Source organism: Daphnia magna, linkage group LG7, assembly GCF_020631705.1.
Source record: "Daphnia magna isolate NIES linkage group LG7, ASM2063170v1.1, whole genome shotgun sequence".
NCBI lineage: Eukaryota > Metazoa > Arthropoda > Branchiopoda > Diplostraca > Daphniidae > Daphnia > Daphnia magna.
Genome location: NC_059188.1, coordinates 2,389,614 through 2,404,241, shown reverse-complemented (window position 1 = coordinate 2,404,241; position 14,628 = coordinate 2,389,614). Strand labels below are relative to the sequence as shown.

Genomic DNA, 14,628 nt, shown 5'->3' with positions numbered 1-14,628 from the left:
ATTACCAAATTGCACCATCATTTTGATTTTGGTCCCAAAAATCGGGAATATAACACATAACCACTTTGTTAACACCCGCCGATTTTGGGATAGGTGATAGTGTACCTTACTATTATATCGTGCTTTAGGTATTATATTCGTCATCAATGTCATTTCAAATGACATTAATCATATAAAACTATCTCAAAAAACAAAATCATACCAAAAAAGCATCATCTTGTGACACGCACGTCTCTGAAGAAAAGAATGCATTTGCAATTAGTACCCACTGAAAGATTTTACCTCAATAAAATAAGTAAGGAAAAAAACGTAAATATCAGTATCGACCGTGAATATCAGACTACACGAAGGACGAAGGTATTACATAATAAAAAAAAGAAAAAGAAGTCAGAAGGCCGACCCTTCCCTGTAACTAGTGCCATCTGGAGTTGAGGGGCAATAGGCACGACCATTTTTATTTACTAGAAACAACATATATTTATTTTATGATAAGTGATAAGAGATGAGAAATTATTTAGGGAAAATAAATACATTGATATCCCAAAGAGTAGCACAAACCTTATCCCTTTTTATTTGCTAGAAACAATTAGGGCTCGGCCCCGATTGGCCGAGATCGGGTAAACCGATCTGATCTACCCGAAAAATGATCTATGTGTTGAGATCGGATTGGTTCGGGTCCTCCAGAAACAGATCGGTTCCGGTGCGTTTCTGCGGTGCGATCGGTTAGATCCGCCGCCATTTTTTGAGATGGCGGCTTAAAAGAAGTTGGGTAAAATGTCCGGGTAAATGGGTGAACAGTCCGGGTAAACGGGTAAAAAACCGGGGAAACCGGTTTTTAGAACCGGGTTTGGGAACTTTTTCTTAGAAGAGGGTCTTAGAACCGGGTCTAGGAACTGGTTCTAGGTGGGTCCTTTTTTTCTTTGGAACCGGTTTGGATCTGTTTACCCATGGGTAAGAAAATGGACGATCTGCGATCTGTCAGATTCACACCGAAAATCAAAATTAGCTACCCGATCACCGAAAAAGCTACCTGATCACCGCAGGGCCGAGCCCTAGAAAGTAGAAACAAACAATGTATATTTATTTTATGATAAGAGATGAGAAATTCCACGGCTTTTAGAATAAGAGTAGCCTCTCGAAGCCACGCCTTCAAAACTAAGTTCGCGGCTTTTATTTATAGTTTTGCCCGAAAACACCATCTATCGTGAAAACAAAAACTACCGCAACTCGAGTCGGCCGGTTAGATTGCTCCCCATTCCTTCATCGTTCAGCCGATAATCATGGAACCTCGACGTTGCACGGTATAATTAGGCTATGTCTTCTACACGAAGATACCAATTTCCGCGTCACAGCATCGATGGTAAAAAAAAAACGTGTAAAAGTGCCGATACCTCCGTGAATATGGCGCCATCTCGGGAGGAAAGTCTCGGAACAAAGTTGGTCGAAATCCATTTGGGGTATGGTAACGAAATAGAGTTTTGATAGAATCCCTATCGGGAAAATGTTGGGTATAGACCAAAGAGTTTTGATAGAATCCCTATCGGGAAATTCGGTTGGGGATGGGCACAAGGGAATAGAGTTTTGATAGAACCCCTAATATCGGGAAACTATCTGTTATCATAAATGAAAGAATCAAATAGAAAAAATCACAAATGGGTTAAAAGATACTTTTTTTCAAAGACAACACCGACTTGAAGATAAGACAAGGCAAATATCTTTTCTGTGTGACGATTTCTGGGCAACCAGGTGGTAGCCGATGGAGACTATAGCAACTGAATCAACAAACGAAGAGTAAGCATGGCACTGCAACCTAAAAGTAACGAGCTGAAAGCAAACGAAAGAAGTGTCAACAAACTAAAAAAAAAAAAACAAATGGAGCTTTTCGTAGTATGTAGCCTGACTAGCACCCAGTTGGCAAAATAGCTATATGTTAATCCGGAAACGTTAGCCAGAAGAAAGAGCCTGGATCACCGTATAAGTGTACAGCTATATAGGCTAGATTACGGAAGCAAATAAGGCTACCTCTTTATTCCCTTCTTTTCCTCATTCAGTATGGCATCCTATATGTTAACATGAGAAAGAGACAGATGATGTCCGAATAATTTTAACAGCTGAGGGCGTGCTGTCTTTTTTTTTTAAGGAAAATTCCTAAAGCAAGGGAATTTGTCAGGTTGGACAAGAACACGATTATAAGGCAAGGGCCTTCATATTTTTTTTTCCTTTTTTAAATCAATCATGGAAACGCGCAGCAGCATATCTGTCCATACTAAATTGTATATTTAAAAAAAAAATAGGCTAAACTTGAAGATAATATTTTTTCTCGATTTGTTGATTATTCACAATTCTTTCTTCAAGTCGGTCGGGTGCTGAACAGAACAATCAATTAAAAAATTTTTTAAATGGGACATAATTGTGTTGCCCGCGCTTTTCCTACAGTTTTATACCTCTGACTTGAAGTGCAACTGTTCATTTTCACCTTTTATCTTGCTGCATCAAAACTCGAAATCCTTCAACCTGTGGTCATTTTTTTGTTCTTGGAAATCGGTCGAAGTTGGAGGCCGGAGCAAATTCGTCGTGATTGGAGAGGGAGAAACCGGAGCAGATGTTGTCTCCAGTCGCACACACTTCTCGGTTTCTTAACCGAGAAGTGCACTATTATCCTCTTCGTGAACGTCGGCTATATAAAAGATATATAAGTAGACCTAGACCCAGACTAGCACACCGTGACAGGGAGGCAGCGGTGACAAGAACATGAGACAAGAGATTTGACTTGACAGCTGGTTGGATCAACTCGGTTCATATTTCTGGATTGTAATGTATATTCCGTAGTCTAAAAATCTGAAGAGTGGAATGATATTACGGCAACAGTTGTTCTCATAAATTAATATAATACACAATCCGCCTACGACTGTCATTCAAAATAGTAAAACTGCGTTGCTCGTCTTGCACACATTGAGCGATTTTCCAATCCTTGTTCTGTAAAGCTATTTTTGTTATCCACAATGTTCGCTATCTGCTTATAACTTTATAAGGTTTCAATATATCTATAGGTCTACGCAATAACGAAGTGAGTGGAAAGTAGGAAATTTTAGATTTGCTCAGCATTTGGATGATATATCAAAAAGACGTCGTTTGCTGTGCATTATAGTATTTTCATTTGGGATATATGAAGGCTGATATTCTATACGAGGAAGTTCTGACACCGTTTAATCTGAAATGTCATATAGCCTATAAAGAAAATGAATAGGCTAAACAGTAATATATATATATACAGTATATATAAGTAAAAATCTTTAGTTCAAATTAATTTTTCACTTAAAAAGGGTGAAACCACAACGTCTAATCGAACTAATGTGGACAAAGCATTTAGAATTATTCGCTTGTCTGTGAAATGAGGTCGTCGTCTGCAAACATCGTTCATAATCAGGTAGGTCTAAATGGTGCTTTGTCTCACACACAGCACCCAATTTGTATAGGACTCGGAATGCTGACAGATGTAAGAAGGATGCAATGTTTTTGGTGAAAACCTTGGCTTTATCAACGCAATGTATGGCCCACTTGATATTCTTATCACAAGGACAATCGATTACACTTGTTCCAAGATTTATACAAAGACAAAAGCAACAAGCCTTGTGACGTGATCACATTCGTGCACAACTGTGCACATTTATACAGGCAATCCTCGCGAGACTCATTCGTCTGTATACCATCTTCAAATTGCCTTTCTGGCCTTCGCTGGTAAACGGCTAGACAATTAAGGACGTACGACGTGCAATAAAACATTTTAAACTTGTTAACGTAATGCAGCTAATCAATTCTATTGAATTAGAACATTAGGGTAACAGTTATTTTGCGTTGCACCAACGCCTATCATGTCACTGATGATTTAAAAAATAGGTCTGATAACTATAAAATCTAAGTTGCAAGGCTGCAGGAACTGCGTGCATATTTAAGATAATTTGATTTGTCATTTACGAGCATGGAGAAACCTAGTGTAAGCCTGATTTAGACAAAAACAGTAATCATGATGCATCAGTATTATGTGATTTGCACGTAACGGAAATATTGTTCGTCGATTGGCTTCCATCAACCGCAGCAGGTGCTGATATTCGTCACAAATTCTGCATTAAATGATTAAGGATTCTTAATTTTATTCAATGGTTTTCACTGCAAATTCGAAACTCGAGTGCTGCTGCACAAACCAAACTCCCCACGAACATATAAATATAGGTTATAGGCTACAAGAGTATATTTGCTGTGGAAACCATTTCGATTGGTGCTGGTTAACTTCTTTCATATAAGGAGCTCAATAAGTTTGAAGAGCCTATACAGTATATATACGGATTAATTGTAATGGCCGCAGAAAGCGAACGTTTGTTTTTGCTTTTCTTTTCCTGTGTTTTCTTTAACGGCCTCGTCCAACAACATTTGGTGCGCCGTTCACGATTCCCAAAAGTAACATCAGAATAAGCTAGTCACGTATACATCGGCGCCTTTAAGTTGATTCTTCTCGTATATATCGTCGCGAAAGCAATCGAATCGCACAGCGCATATATATATAAAGCGTCAACGTAACTCGGTCGTTTGACAATAAGCAACGCTTGGCCCCAGCATTCATTTGTGTTGTCTGCGAGCAGATGCTGAAAAAGTATATATTAGCACTTAAAGAGGCTTCTATCGCCGATTCAACGACAAAAATGCCACCCTTATATAACAGCGCGTGTCAATCTAAATCATAAAGTTGTCAGTGTGGAAATCTATTGTATATAACTGTATACAAATACTTTACTTATATACCAGAAAGAAAAAGAAAACGTTGGTGGAACCTCAATTGTTTTTTTTCCGTTTCTGTAACAAACTTCCGCGAACTTCCATATAGCCTAGTATATAGATAAAGTATATAGGAATTCGTTCACATTCAACTGAATTTTCTGTGTCCGCTATAATCAAGCTGCCTCGGCATTATAAACGTGAGGACAAAAGAAACCTTGCTGTTTTTGTTGTTTTATAGTTCACTCTTTTTCGTTTATGTAGGAAGCGGGTCAATACAATGCAAGATCAGATATAACTATATGCATTTTTGATTCGCATCTCATTTGTCGTTCACCTTTTGTTTGTATACCTTTGTTTGGCCGCTGTAATATTGATCTGAAATACAAGGCCCTTATCTAATCCCATCAGTTAGTTAAAAATTAGCTCATTAGGTCGTCTAATACTTGAACAGATGAATTGCTGAGCAGTGCATTACCATATTGAGGTCTTTTTTCAATAGCAGATGTCTGTCGCGGCTGCGTTCACAGTCCTGTAACCATATAGTTTCCGCGGCAACTGGTTTTGTATATAGCCCTAGACACAGTCTTCGTCAAGGCTGACGTGTGGCCATATTCCGTGCGACATGTGACGAGATCCAAAGCTTTAAGACGAATGCCTCATATACAACTCAACTGAGCCTTTATCGCTCTATCTAGCCTATACTGTATAGCCTACGTATAATGAATTATCAAACGGTAATGGCTCACCATTATTAAGTATATAACTGTAGATAGGCAGTAATAATAATTTCTTAACTGCATTGGCCAGCACAGCAGGGAATAACAAGATTTTTTTTTTTTTCTTTTTCTCTCTATAGTCTTCGTTGATGTCTGGCTGCCATTTATAATATAACTTTATATAACCTGCATGAAGCTATCTACTTTGAGTCTCGGTGCGGAGGCATATTTTTAAGAATAACATAATAGCCACGCAAGACGTTTGCTGATCATTCGTTCCTCTGTGTGCCACTGATGCACAAGGCATGACATGACGATTCTTTTTTTTAATTATTCGTGAGTGAACATCAGCACAATTGTAATCACGTCTATAAGAACTCCATGTGATATTTATATACGCGGTAGCCGAGCTTTCGAAAAACAGTGGGCGGCGCAAGTAGACTATATAGCCTAAAGTATAGAAAAAAATGAAGCAACTTCAAAAACAGGAAGTTATACGTAATACATACCAAGAAGATTGAACCAACCGACGTATATGGAAATCTTTTGGGTTTTGTCTCTCTTTGAACATTTCATAACAGGCAGGAGGGGGTGGGGTGTGGAATTCCGCCTCCCCTTGTTTGCCTTTCTCCCCCTTCTTGAATAATAATATTAGAAACTAGCAGCGGGAAAGAGAGAAATGGTTGGCAACGGAAGTACGGCACTCCAATCAAGCATGAGAGTATATTATTACTTATATTATATAGGCTCCCGAAATATGCAAATGTTCTGCCCCCTTTATATAGTCGCCAGACTAACAGTTTTGTTGATATCAATTATTCAAAGTGAGGCTGTCATTTAGTCTACAATTCTGCTAGCTTATATAGGCTACATTTCATTCAACAAAGCAATTCTATATATGGATGTGTATTATGCTGAACACGCGCAAACATCAACGTTCATCGTCAAACGCGTATAATAGTTCTTTGAGAAAAACGATGAATACAACTGCCACAAGTATATATATAATATACAGTGCCAATTGAACGATTCAACAATTTAATTACCTGGCTGTAATAATTCCAATGATTTCATTTTAATTAGTGAATCGCCAAGGATCAAGCTCACAGCATTTGACTTTATATAGGGCCTATACTATATTAGGACTATAATACATAGATTAAATTCATAAGAAGTGCTGTATTCTCTGTGGACTATAAACGAAACAAAAGTTTTTTCCTGGAATCATTTAGCCTATAGTTCATCTAGATTAAACATTAGGCCCTCTCTATTTTTATATATACCTGCACACTTTTTCTCAGAAGAATAGCCCCCCCGTACTCGAGATTCGTGAACCATCTCTCAGATTCTTCTTCGTTATTAGAAACGTTTTCTCTCGAGCAGATGAAATATTATATAGAGCAGCGCAAAACAGCGATCGCTGTCGAGTTATTGTTTAGCATTCCTTCTGCATTTTGATCCGTTTTAGAATGCAATCGTTGATGACTATATTATATGCTGCTGTGCGCCGGTGTCATGAAGCCGCGGGAGATTAATGCTTCAGTTCATCCATCTGCAACAAGGAAGAGGGTGAATGATAAGATGTTGTTCTCGCACGATGGTCATTATACATAGCCTACCACAAGCCAAAACTTTCTTTTTTTAAAATATAGGCTACCAATATATAGGCCGGCAAGATAATGGTATATACGTGGGTACAGCTATTCTATGTATGTTTGGGATCGAACTCTTGAAAATAATATTGTGGTATAGACCATCCTCGTCTACGCCAAAACTCTCTCTAGAAAACAGGGTGGCACATCGAAGTTTTGTCTATGAATGAACGTTGGACCGCAGTTCCATCTATCTTAAACTATGTAGACTATGTATAGATTTTTTTTTGAAATCTATATAGGCCTGCTGTCTATGTCTATACCATCAAAGTCCAGGGTCATATATATACGCAAGGGTTGGCGGCTGAGCGGCTGTTTGCTAGAGACGGGCAAAAAAATAAAAATAAAAAATAAAAGATCGCGTCAATGGGGCCGAGAAGACGTCAGTGCGTGACTAATGGAATGTTTGTTCCTTCCGAGTCGGTGAAGCGCACGCGTCGGCCGGATGGATTTCAGATCATTTTAGAAATTGCAACCTTCCCGTTGATGTATAACCTATAAAGACTAGCCGATATACTCCAGTCAGCTTTTGCTTCTTTTTATTTCCGCGCCAGGAAACAAACATTTTTTTTTTTTTTTTTAGAGCTTTTGTATAGAGATCATTATCACATTTTTCGTATAGCTGTTGTTGTTGATCCGTATACTATACCAGCGTTGGGTCTATATATATATATAGGTGGACGCTGCATGCAAATCGGTAGAAGAAAACAAAAACAAAAACTGAAAAATAGCAACAACTTTTTGTTTGTTTTTTGCATGTGCTTTTTGAATTTATACTCATTGCAAATGCAAACTTATTCATTGAGCCTATTTTTAGTCCATAGAACGACAGCATGAATTACTATATATTTTTTGCATTTTTTGTTTATGCTTCAAAATTTGTTTTTTCTTTCCGGGTTTCCCTCTTTATCTGGGCACGTTAGTCAATAGCAACAAAGAAAAAAATCATTGAGGAAATGATGCCACAGCCCTGGCAGGCCTCAACAACCTTTTCAGACTAACTCAAGCATCCCCCCTCTCCCCCCCTAAACGGGCTGCTGAACCGGAAAAAATAAACTGCAAAAGATTAATCGTACAAATTTATTACGCTTTGATTATTATGCCTTTTTTTCATTGCTTCGAATCTTCTAAGAATTGGCATCGACCCTTGGACGAGCAAACAATCGCCGATCTATTAAGTATATGCGGACTTTTGTATATAACTCAGCACGCGAAGCTCAATGAAGGGGAGACAAACATGCATGTAATTATGGCAAAATTTGCCGGTAAAGCCGTTAACTAATTCAACCTTTGTTGTCATTGAAATTGCTATTTTTACACTATATATAGACAGGCATAAATATATAGGCTAAACCTGGCCACAGTGCGCTCATATAAAACAGCAGAATAAAGCCAATGCAATGTTGGCTGTATGTTTGTTGATGTCTAAGATAAAATCAAATTGCTACCGGCTTTCAATAATATATACCTGATAAAGGCAAATCCGTGTATAGGCCTATTTATGCATAGCAGGGGGTTGCGTAAAATATATACGGTCATTTTTAATATAGTCCTGTATATACAATATATCTGAAAAGATCATCAGTTGGGAGTCTGAACTGCCAAAAATTGTTTGGTGTATGCAAATGACAATAGACTGTCAGCATTAATTCCGTAATATGGAAAAAAGAAAAAAGCTTTTTATATTATCCGTATTACGTAGGAGGCATTCATTATATACGCATCGCGATTTTATAGCTGTATACTATATAATCTCTTGTCATAATAGCGCATGCATCATTGGCCCTGTCCGGAGTCTTTAGGTCGCATATACATATAGGATATACATTGTGGCATGGAGTTATTGAGGAAAAATCAGAGTGGACATCAAGTGCGTCACACGATGCGTCGTTGAATATTCACAACTCGGACAACTGCTGACGATGTGAAACATTTCGCCTTGAAATCGAGTTGTTGGTCGACGAGTTGTGGCATCCAAATGCATGAATTGCCACGTTTTGCGCCAACATATAGAATGCACGAAAGCGCACCACGCCCTGCATATACCGCTAGCTTTGTCAAGAAAGATATAAAGACAAGAGTCTTTCAAAGGCATTAGACACGCTGATCATCGATTCCGACAGGAACACGCGCAAAAAGATGGCCCGGTTTTATTCAGTATCATGCGCATGGCATCACCGCGGCTTTCCGCAACGAACAATTCCCTTTTTTTTTTCATTTGTTTTTGATTTTGATTTCGATTTTTGTGTGTGTGATGTGACAACATGCATAAAATGATGAATTGCCTATATGTTTCAGGATTTGCATGGAAAGATTATCGCATCAGACAGATATAATAGTATATTACTGAACCAGCACGAGTTTCGTTTATACTTGGATCATGTATAATTTACATATAGTAGGCCTATAGATAGACCTATGTATGATTCTATATATATAGGATTTGAACAGATTGCCGGGGAAGCGTTGGGCTGATTGTGTGGCGAATATGTTTCGATTAAGCGCGGCTATAGTTTTTGGCTTCCCTTTGATGATTTGATTGGATGTATAGCTCATTTCCTTGTTTGTTTGTTTTCATTGAGTTTTGCGTTTGGCAACAGGGCGGTTACTCAATCGTGTATAAAGATTTCCTGCCCATATATAGGCTATTCTCTGCATTCCCGCATCATTTCTTTGTGGGTGCGTTGGCTGCAAACATTTTGATTGGATGATAGCGATATATAACATTTTTGATGCTATTGTCTGTATATGAGCTTTTGCGAAAGAACCTCACTGGACCAGTTTTCTTAAGGCTTAGACTATACACATTATTGCAAATTCCTTTATTGGGATTTCAAAAAATACATATAAATAAATACGCGATTTGCCCTAAGCATGTCCCGTTTCCATCATATTCCCGGCTTTCCCCATTCGATTTATTTATTATAATTTTTTTTTTTCACGGCAAAACTATTCTAAGAATTACCAAGCAGCAAGTTACATAGAAAGGGCTGAGAATCCTATAGCGAGCAAAATGGATATTTTGGGACAGAAATTTTGTAAACCCTTTGTCTGATGAAATGTATTATAGATATGTATACCGTTGGGTTTTTACATATTCGAGTTGGACCAGGGATTCCAGTATAAAGCGATGGAATTCACCTGTCCTAATATATATAAAATACAACAGCGGGAACTAATAAATATATTGGTCCCGTCTCCAAAAACTAAATTCTCCTTATCCAATTTATCTATCAATAAATACAAAACTCGTTTGCCATCAACAGTGCTTTACGACACGTTGACGAGGAACACAGATTTCCGTAACATTATCCCATATACAAATTCGATATATAATCTCATATCTACACGGTGCCCAGGAACCCATCACATTGGCTTTTTCGTCAGAGTTGAAACCTTCTATTATATATTACTTTGCTGTATAGCATTTTTAAATTACCTGAAACACTGTTGCTTCTATAAAGCTGTTGTAATAAGATTTTTTAAAAAGGGGGGGAAGGGAGAAGGGAATACTTGTAATATATATAGACACATATACGTAATATAACTTTATCGAGTATATATATACATAATATAGCTCAAGTAATATTTTCACTATACGTTTTCGATGGTATATAAAACAATACGGTTCTCAGAAAGTGACCATATAGTATTTGATTCACCGCCAGGTTTAGACTGAGAACAGGAAATCTGTCCTCAGCACAAAGCGTCCCAGCACCTTTTATATATAGAGAGAGAATATACGCAAGCAAATATAAAAGCAAAAGAGTTCCTTTCATAACAAGAATACGGTTCCAGGACGTACGATATATAGGCAGAGGCAGACGTTATTGTCTATAAATGTCTAATACAAACAGCAACTTGCCTGTTGGCGTATATATGTATTTAATACTACACTTATATAGCCAGCAAAAGCAGCAAGTGGAATACCTTTTGGACGCGCGTGTGTGTGTGTGGATTAAACCCTGACTATAGATGTATATATTTAGAATTATACGGCCAGAAAAATAATGGCTTTATTGGTTAATGGCGTGCCAACCGACCACTCACGTCCCTATTCCATATGGGTTTCATATACGTATGCGGCTGCATTGCTGTAGGCCTAACAACGAATGCACGCTGAGGCTGCATGCCCCTCTCTTGTATTATATAGGCTATGTTTCTACAAGTTTATATATATACGATGGCGCTGTAGCGGTCTCCAGGGCAATACGTCCAACTAACTGTCTTGATGTACACGGATGCGTTAGCATCAGGAAAAGCGGGAAGACCTTGTTTATATATATTTTCCCTTCCCTTTTCTTTTTATGTTTTCGTCCATTTTTTTTTCCACTTTCTTTCTAACTGACTGCTTGTTCACCTAAGTCACGTTTCTTAGTTTTCTATACTAATTGTCGACATGCAGACAGCGAAATTCTGTAAATATGTCACTCTGTAATATTATAGGTCTATAGCCTAACATATCCGGTAGACTATTTTATTTTATTCTTTAAATTTTATTATGATTGGGAATTGAATCAGTTTTCCATAGCAAAGCCTTGGAGAACTCCCACCCGTGCATAGCGACTCCTTCATAATCCGATCAATTTTCTTCGAAATCTATGAAATTCAAGTATAAGCAGACAACAAATATTATTGACGTATGTGTTAGCTACCCATTTTATGACGTATATATATGGTTACCGTATAATTTGGTGGTCTTTAATACGCGATGGAGGAACATCAGGAATTGATAACATTGTCGAAAGTTGGCTGCTGTTCCCATAAACTTCGTTCCGTATATTGTGGTGTGAACTTCATATAAGAAACGCATATAAGCCTGATATGCAACGTGCTCGATATAACTAGCATCGAACCCATGTATGCGCAATTTCGTATTTTTGATGTGCTGCTTTTCCGTTTATTATATACGTCCAAATGAAAGTGAAGCTTCTAAAACGTTTCTATATATACCTGCTGCTGTGTATAATATACGCTCTTTTAATCATTTTTAAGATTGACGATGTAGTCTATTACGCACAGTATATAAACTTCAAGAACATTTCGGTCGCATCTTTTATTACCTCTAGGCGTTGTCCAGAAGAGTTCCACGCAACGCCAGCAGTATATAGATGTATAGCTCTGGGCCAACAGCAAAGAGCACAGCAGAGACAGATGAAGGGAAAGAAGAAGAAAAAAAATCAAAATAAATAGAGGGTCTTCATCTCCCATCTAGAAAAAGTTGAATAAATGCGACAGACTATTCACTTAGGCCTTACACTGCAAGGCTTTTACAGTCTACACATCTGTATGCATGCTGGTCTTTATATTTCCTGCCCTTTTCGTCGTTCGCTTTCCTATTTTGTCTCGGCCTCAAACAGCATGTTTTTTTGGTTTTTTTTATTCTCCGCCCAAAAAAGAGAGCCAAAGCTGTGTATAGGCTACAGTATATGTGTATATACATACGTAGGTCTACACAGATTTGTATAGTCGAAAGCAATCACATTCAGTTCCACTGAACTCAAATAGGCCTTACTTTGTTGGCATTGATCAAGCAACGAGTTTTGCGCTATTTCTCTTTGGTGCTGCCTGAAATGATCAGTTCTCTCTCTATATATAACAACCAACTTTCTTTTTCTTTTTTTTTTCTTTCAATTTTTTTTTTTTTTTTAATCCTATGTATATACTATATATGTATATAAACGATTAGATTACATTCCTTTTGATTCCAGATCTCTTATGTGTGCTGTGAGTGACTATTGGAAAGTGTTCATACACACACAGACGTGGTATATACGTCAACATCTTCAATAGGTAGATAAGCCTATATGTGTACATCTATATACGTTTTGCTCGTCATGTTCAATCTGACGAGTGACGGTTAAAAGACGCGCTACATGGAACTTATTCTTCCATTTCTAAATGGTGTTTCATCAGTAAAACGGAATTCACAGTGCAAATGCTTTTTTTGTTTTTTTAATGGCTGTATTTATTTATGGTATATTATATAGGTATGTAGTATACAGTATATATGCACGTAAAGCACCGACCTATATATGTGTTGTGTATACTAGATGTAAAACGCATTGTCTGCGATTTGAATAAAGGATGAAAGTTGAAACTCTTTAGACGAAATGTTGTCTCATCTTGTATTTGCAGATTTTTCATAGTGAAATTCGTTCGGCATCCACGTAATATAGTTTAATCTAGGAAATGATGTAACTTTAATGCGATATAGAATTCCAAGCTAAAAAATTGTAATGTATAGTTCTATTTATAGGCTACGTTAGGCCTTTACAAGTCAGTGAGTGTATATAACCTTGACGATTATTCCCGCGTATAATCAACCGTCTTGCGTATATAGTGAGTTTAAATATAATTTTCAGATTCAGCAGTAGCTATACATCACTCGTATATATACAACCTATAGCATTGCGTGCGTATATATAACCGTGCTGACGTTATATGTTTAAAAGTTCACCGGACGACACTTAAATAGACATATTGAAAGTTAATTTGATTGGTTTGCGTGATGTCTGGCGGACGAGTTCTTTGAGACGTGCGCATAGACATACACTCTCAGTTTTCAGGGGATATTCTAATCTTATACGTTGGTTATCCGAGATTCGAATACCTCTTAGCTAGAATAGGTCTGGTAGATGGTCTTACCTATTCTAAATCTTCGACTATCTATAAGACAATCCTTATTCGAAATAGAATACCCTTCGTACTTCCGGGTATTCGAAGATCGAGTTTGAATAAAACGCCCCCTCCGTATTCGAATTCGAATACCAGGTATTCGAATTTTTGCATCAGCGTCAGTAAACGTTGCCATCCAAGAGATATTTATCAATAAAAATCATTTTAAAATACAGAATACTGGATAGAAATCCCACAAATAATTCTTAGACACCGGGATTTGATTTAATATAACAGATTTAGCAATATTGAAACAATAAATATTTTTTGTCAAATCTAATTTGAAATATGGCAAACATCCAGCATGCAAAAAAGTTAATGACGGTCGTCAGTGCAGACAATTTTGACAGTTATGTGATTGAGGGCTTTAATGGAATCTAAAACTTGTATCTCAACTTTATCTGCAGAAGACCTGCGGTTGCATCTCCTGTCGACTAACAAACTGCCGGCTGGAATTCCAGAAAAATTGCTAGGTAATATCTATGTAGTAGGAATCTATTTTAAGTTGAACATTTTCTGTGCTGTGTGTTTGTTGGTTGGTGAGACCCTTTTCCAAAATGTCCATTGATTCTTTTAAATGCTTTTTTATGTTCAGTTATAGTTAAAGGCAATTATTCTCAACTGACAAGTCACTTGAAACTTTTTCATGGCTTCCTTAAAACAACAGGTCATAGTAACAGAACTTTGTATTGTGGGAACGCTGACTGCAAGGCTGGCTTCAACAGTTTTGCTAAATATAGAGACCACGTTATCAATTGTTTAAAAGAAGCGCATCACAATTGTTCAGATCCTAGTGAATCGCTTAGTGA

General features: G+C 37.5%; 1 long non-coding RNA gene across 1 annotated transcript; it reads left to right on the top strand.

Moving 5' to 3' along the window:
• Window positions 1–13,697: 13,697 nt before the first annotated feature.
• Window positions 13,698–14,574, top strand: LOC123474217. Its single transcript, XR_006648833.1, has 2 exons — window positions 13,698–14,292; window positions 14,415–14,574. It is a non-coding gene; the product is annotated as an uncharacterized LOC123474217 (long non-coding RNA).
• The last annotated feature ends 54 nt before the right edge of the window (window positions 14,575–14,628 follow it).